This window comes from Tupaia chinensis, unplaced genomic scaffold (assembly GCF_000334495.1).
Source record: "Tupaia chinensis unplaced genomic scaffold, TupChi_1.0 Scaffold000619_1, whole genome shotgun sequence".
NCBI classification, from domain to species: Eukaryota; Metazoa; Chordata; class Mammalia; order Scandentia; family Tupaiidae; genus Tupaia; species Tupaia belangeri.
The window spans coordinates 1,122,328-1,128,635 of NW_006160139.1; positions in this window are offsets into that span (position 1 = coordinate 1,122,328).

The following is a 6,308-nucleotide window of genomic DNA, read 5'->3' on the forward strand; positions in this document are numbered from 1 at the left end:
TCCTTCCACTTTTTTGTCTGTCTTTGTTGATTTCCTTTTTAAGGTTTTCATCATCAACATCATAGAGGTTTCTGACTTTTTTGGTTAGTTTTATTCCTAAGTATCTTATACTTCTTTTGGCTGTGGTAAATGGGATTACTTTCCTGAGTTCTGTCTCTGCTTGTTGTTTGTTTATAGAAATGCTATAGATTTTTGTAAGTTAATTTTATATCCTGCCACTTTACTGTATGCATTTATTACTTTGAGGAGTTTTTTCATGGATACTATTGAATCTTCTATGTAAACAATCATGTCATCTACAAACAGAGATAATTCAGTTCTTCTTTCACTATTAGAATGCCTTTTATTTCCTTCTCTTGGCTGATTGCATTGGTTAGAACTTCCAGCACTATACTGAATAGGAGCGGAGTAAGTGGGCAGCCTTCACCTTTTCCCCATTCAGTATAATGTTAGTTATAGTTTTTCATAGGTGGCTTTTATTATGTTGAGAAATGATCCTTCTATGCCAATTTTACTGAGTCTTAATCATGAAAGGATGTTGTATTTTATCAAACGCCTTTTTCACATCAATTGAAATGATCATATGGTTTTTATCTTTCTTTCTGTTAATATTATGTATTACATTTATGGTTTTGCATATGTTTAATCACCCTTGCAGCCCTGGAATAATGCCCACCTGGTCGTGATGAATAATCTTTTTTATATGCTGTTGAATACGGTTAGCAAGTATTTTGTTGAGAATTTTTGCATCTATATTCATCAGAGATATAGGTCTGTAATTTTCCTTTTTTGTCGTAGCCTTATCTGTTTTGGGAATGAGGGTAATGGAGGCTCCATAGAATGAGTTTGGAAGGGTTCCTTCCTTTCGCATCTCTAGAAACAGTGTGAATAGGATGGGGGTTACCTATTCTTTGAAAGTTTTATAAAATTCAGCAGTGAAGCTATCGGGACCTGAACTTTTCTTTGTTGGGAGGTTATCTATTACTGATTCAATCTCATTCTTTGTTATAGGTCTATTCAGGCTTTCAATGTCCTCTTGAGTCAATCATGGTAGAGATTTGTTTATCTCATCCATGTTTTCTTTTCTTTCTTTCTTTCTTTTTTTTTTTTTTTTGTGTGTGTGTGAGTGTATAGTTGCTCATAGTATCCTATAATGATGTTTTGTATTTCTGTTATGTCGGTTGTAATGTTGCCTGATTCATTGCAAATTTGATGTATCTGGTTTCTCTCTCTCCTTAAATAGTCTAGCTAATGGTGTGTCAATCTTGTTTATCTTTTTGAAGAACCAGCTTTTGCTTTCATTTATTTTCTGTATAATTAACTTATTTTCTATTTCATTTATTTCCGCTCAGATCTTTATTATTTCTTTTCTCCTGGCATTTATTAGTGTTTTTTGTTTTTGTTTTCCTATTTCCCTGAGGCATGATGTTAGATTGTCCTTTTGCCACCTTTCAATCTTTTCCTTGTGTCCACTAATTGCTATGAACTTCCCTCTTCTGACTGCTTTTGCTGTGTGCCATAAATTATGGAAACTTGTATACTCAGTATCATTTGATTCCATGAACCTTTTGATTTCAGTCTTAATCTCTTCAGTAGTCATGATGTCATTTAGAAGTAGGTTATTTAGTTTCCTTATATTTGTGTATTTTTGAGGATTTTCCTATAATGGACAGAAATTTTTCTTGAAAATACACAAATTAATATAATTAATACAAATTAAGATTAATATAAAGTATAATTCCATCATGGTCATAGAAGATGCTGGATATAGTTTCTATGCTTTGAATCTGTAAAGGCTGGCTTTGTGTCCTGTCATGTGGCCAGTCTTTGAGAAAGTACCATATGGGGCTGAGAAAAATGTCTATTTTGTGTTTTTTGAGTGGAAAGTTCTATAGATGTCTATCAAATTCTTCTGATTTATGGCATCATTTAGGTCCTGGATCTCTTTGTTTGTTTTTTGTCTCATTGACCTGTCTAAAGGAGAAAATGAGGTGTTGAGATCTTCAATAATTATTGTGTTAAAGTCTGTCTCTCCTTTTAGATCTTGCAGTCTTTCCTTTACCTATTTGGGTGCCCTAAGTTTGGTGCATAGATATTCATATGAGTTATATCTTCTTGGTGTATTAGCCGCCCCTCCCCCCTTTTTTTGAGAGGTTTTTGCTGTAGGGCATGTGGGCACGCCAGAAAGAGAGAGACAGAAAGTGAGAAATCACCCCTGGGGGGATGGCCACACCGCAATCCCTTCTCCTCCATTCTCCTCTTGGGCTTTTGAACACAGCCCTGGTGTGAGTTTAAGCCACCAGGTCCAGGATTTGAATCATGGTCGACTACATGGGAGTCCAGGGACATAGCCATTATGCTAACTGTTGGTCCCAAATTAGCCCTTTTACTACTACATAATGCCCTTCTTTGGCTCTTCTTATGGCTTTTGTCTTAAAATCTATTTTGTCTGAAATCAGTATAGTGACTCTAGCTCTTTTCTGGTTTCCATTTGCATGGAATACCTTTCTCCAGCCCTTCACTTTTAGTCTATGTATATCTTTATCCATGAGATGGGTTTCTTGTAGTCAGCAGATATAGGGTTTCTGTTTTTTAATCCATTCAGCCAGTCTGTGTCTCTTTTTTTTTTTTTTTTTGAGAGTTTTTTCCTTTTGGGACCGTTCGCCAGACAGACAGAGAGAGACATAGAGACAGAAAGCGAGAAATCACCCACCAGGGGGGATGGTCACACCGCAATCCCTTCTCCTCCATTCTCCTCTCGGGATCTTGGGCATGCACGCACACGCGCCCGGCGTGAGTTTTAAGCACCGGGTCCAGGACACGAACCGCGGTCGACTATGTGGGAGTCCAGCGACATAGCCATTATGCTAACTGCTGGTTCCCAGTCTGTGTCTCTTGATAGGAGAATTTAATCCCTTAACATTTGATGTTATTATTGATATTTCCAGACTTGTCCCTAACATTAAGTTGGCCATATTCTTGGTTGTCTTTTGTTCTCTTGTTGCTGTCTGTCTTTTTAGTTTCCTTGGTATAGTACTCCTTTCAGAATTTCTTGCAGAGCTGGTCTGGAGTTGGTAAATTCTATCAGGTTTTGTTTATCTGAGACGTTTTTGTTTTCTTTTCCCAAATGAAGGATAATCTTGCTGGGTAAAGTATTCTTGGTTGAAATTGTTTTTATTTAACACTTTGAATATATTTCCCCATTCTTTCCTTTCTTGCATTGTATCTGATGAGAAATCTGGTGTTAGCCTTTGTAGGTGATTTGACATTTCTCTCTCTCCAAACTTTGTATCTTGTGTTTGTCGTTTTGGTCAATCTAGCTATAATGTGCTGTGGAGAGGATCTTCTTGGATCAATTCTACCTGGGGTTCTTCGTATTTCTTGGGTCTGGATGTTTGAATGCCTCTCTAGACTTGGATAGTTTTCTCCAACTAGATTTCATGGAATAGATTATCCATGCCCTTATTAGATTCTTCACCTTCTGCGATTAGAATTATTTGGATATTTAGGCATTTCATGGTCTCCAGTATTTCTCATATATGATGCTCAGTTTTCTTGGCTGTTTTCTGAGTATTTTTGATAATTTTTTCTAGGTTAGAAGTTTTGTCTTCTACTTCCAAAATTTGATCTTCTTCATGGTCTAAACTGCTTTGAATACTTTTGAGAGAGGTTTTAATTTCCTGTATTATATCCTTCATATCTAACAGTTCTGTTTGGTTATTTTTTATAGTGTCCAATTCTTCTTTCATATCGTGGAAGGATTTTCTCATCTCTTGGAGCTCAATAGAGCTTTTCTCTTGCATTTCATAGAATTTTGTTACCGTAAATATTCTAAATTCTTTATGTGACATTTCGGTAATATCCTGTAATATTTCTTTTCGTGGAGACAAGTTACAGTGTTCCCTTGCTAGAGATTTATTACTTGATTCTCTCATCCTTGAGGCTCTTCGATTTTGAGTCATTTGGTAATGTATTCACTTCTGCCTAACATTTTGGAGAAGGATTCTATGACTGTGAGCTCATGTGTTTCCCTTACTGTGAAATAATTTGGTGCTATTTTATCCCTTCTACTGTGTTCTCCAGTGCAGAAATAACAGGAGGAGTTTTAGTATCGGATTTATGAAGGGGTATTTTACTATTTTTGGAATCACTAGAGTGAGGTGCAAAGAATACTCTAAAACTCACAATGTTCAGAATTTAGCTACTATGCAACTAGTAGTCTCTAGGCAGTGGGTAAGGACTGAGCAGTAAAACAGGAGTGTAAGGTAAAGGAAAAAGAGTAGGAAACAGAGGAAGAAAAGGCAAAGAAAAAAGAAGGAAAGTACTACAAGAAAAAAAGGGGGAAAAGTAAAAAATTACATTGTAGAAAATGAAATTGGGTAAAAATGGAAGGGCCAACCCAGACAGAGGTGGAGACCCCTGGAGGCTTTCTATCTTAAGTATAGGAAGAAGAGATAAATTAACTTGAGAAAGGCACAAACAAGGCAAAAAGCTGTTTTGTTTTGTCTTTAAAGAGAGAGAAAAAAGTTAGAAGGGACAGAGCAGAATAAGAGGGAGACACTTGTGTACATGACTGGCACTAGGGTCTGTGGGACAGGCCTGGCTAGGGGAGTATTTCACAGCCCTGAGGCTGATCCCAGAGGTCCAACCCAGACAGAGGTGGAGACCCTTGGAGGCTTTCTATCCTAGGTATAGGAAGAAGAGATAAATTGACATGCAAAAGGTATGAACAAGGTAAAAAGCTTTTTTTTTTTTTTTTTTTTTTTTTTTTTTAAGAGAGAGAAAAAAGTTAAAAGGGACAGAGCAGAACAAGAGGGAGGCACTTGCGTACCTGACACTCTATAATTGATTCTTTTTTTTTTTTTAAAGAGTGAGTCAGTCTACGTAATGCACAGTCCCTTGGTTGACTGTAGTTCAGATCCCTGGGCCAGTTGACCTAAACATGCTGAGCATGTGCACACATGTCCAGGATTCTGGCATGCTAGAAGACTGGGGGAAAGGGGATCATGGCATGATGTCCCTGTTGAAGGTGCTTTTCTCTCTTTCTGCCATGAGTCCTCTCATGCTATCATGAGGAAATTATTTTAACTACCATATAGTGTATTTATTTTGTTTTTAGTAATTGGTCATGCAACCATACAACTCTACTCATTTTTTTTTTGGTAGATTTTTGCTGTAGCGCATACATGCTCACCAGAGACACAGAGAGACAGAGAGACAGAAAGCGAGAAATCTTTACTCCCACCCCTGACCCCCCAGGGTGGAAGGCCATGTTGCAGTCCCTTTTCTTCCATTTATCTTGGGATTTTGAGCATGCACCCTCATGCCCCCCCAGCATGAGTTTTAAGCTACTGGGTCTGGGACTGAAACTGTGATTGACTACATGTGAGTCCAGTGACATAGAGATTTTGGATTTGCTGGTCCGTTTTTTTTTTTTTTTTTTTTTGCAATAGGACCAGTTGCTTCCCCAGAAAAAAAAACGCCAGAAAGACAGAAAGAGACAGAGAGACAGAAAGCGAGAAATAACCCCACCCCAGGGGGAATGGCCACGTTGCAAACCCTTCTCCTCCATTCTCCTCTCAGGACCTTAGGCACACGTGCACATGTGCCCATGTGCCCAGCGTGAGTTTAAACCACCAGGTTCGGGACTAGAACTGTGGTCGACTACATGGGAGTCCAGTGACATAGCCATTACGCCAACTGCTGGTCCTGGTCCTGTTTTTTAAATAAGATTTTGCCGCAGGGCACATACATATGCCAGAGAGACAGAAACAGAGAGAGAGAAGGAAAGTCAGAAATCACCCATAGGAGAGATGGCCATGTCACAATTCATTATCCTCTGTTTTCTTAGTATTTTTGGCACACACACACACACACACACACACACACATACAGTGTGATTTTCAAGCTGCCAGGTCTGGGACTTGAACTGTGGTCAGCTGTGTGGGAGCCCCGTGTCTTAACCACTGTGTCACTCTATTCATTTATTTTTAATTTTTATTTTCTACCTTAATTCACTATACACCATCACAACACACTAATGAATTTTCCATCCAAAATACACTGTGCACTGGTTCAATCAAGCACATCAACATACATGTTCTCAGCAAGTAATTTTCCAATTCTTACATTCTGCATACCTTGCCCTTTGTCTTGCCATCCCTGATTTCCCATCCCCCACCCTCTGCCATGTCCCATCTTCCTCCTCCATTGTCCCTGGCATCCATGATTGCCCTCCATGCCTTCCGCCCCCTCCCCCCATTCAATTGTTCTGCCAATGAACTCAATTAGTCTAAATATATCCAATA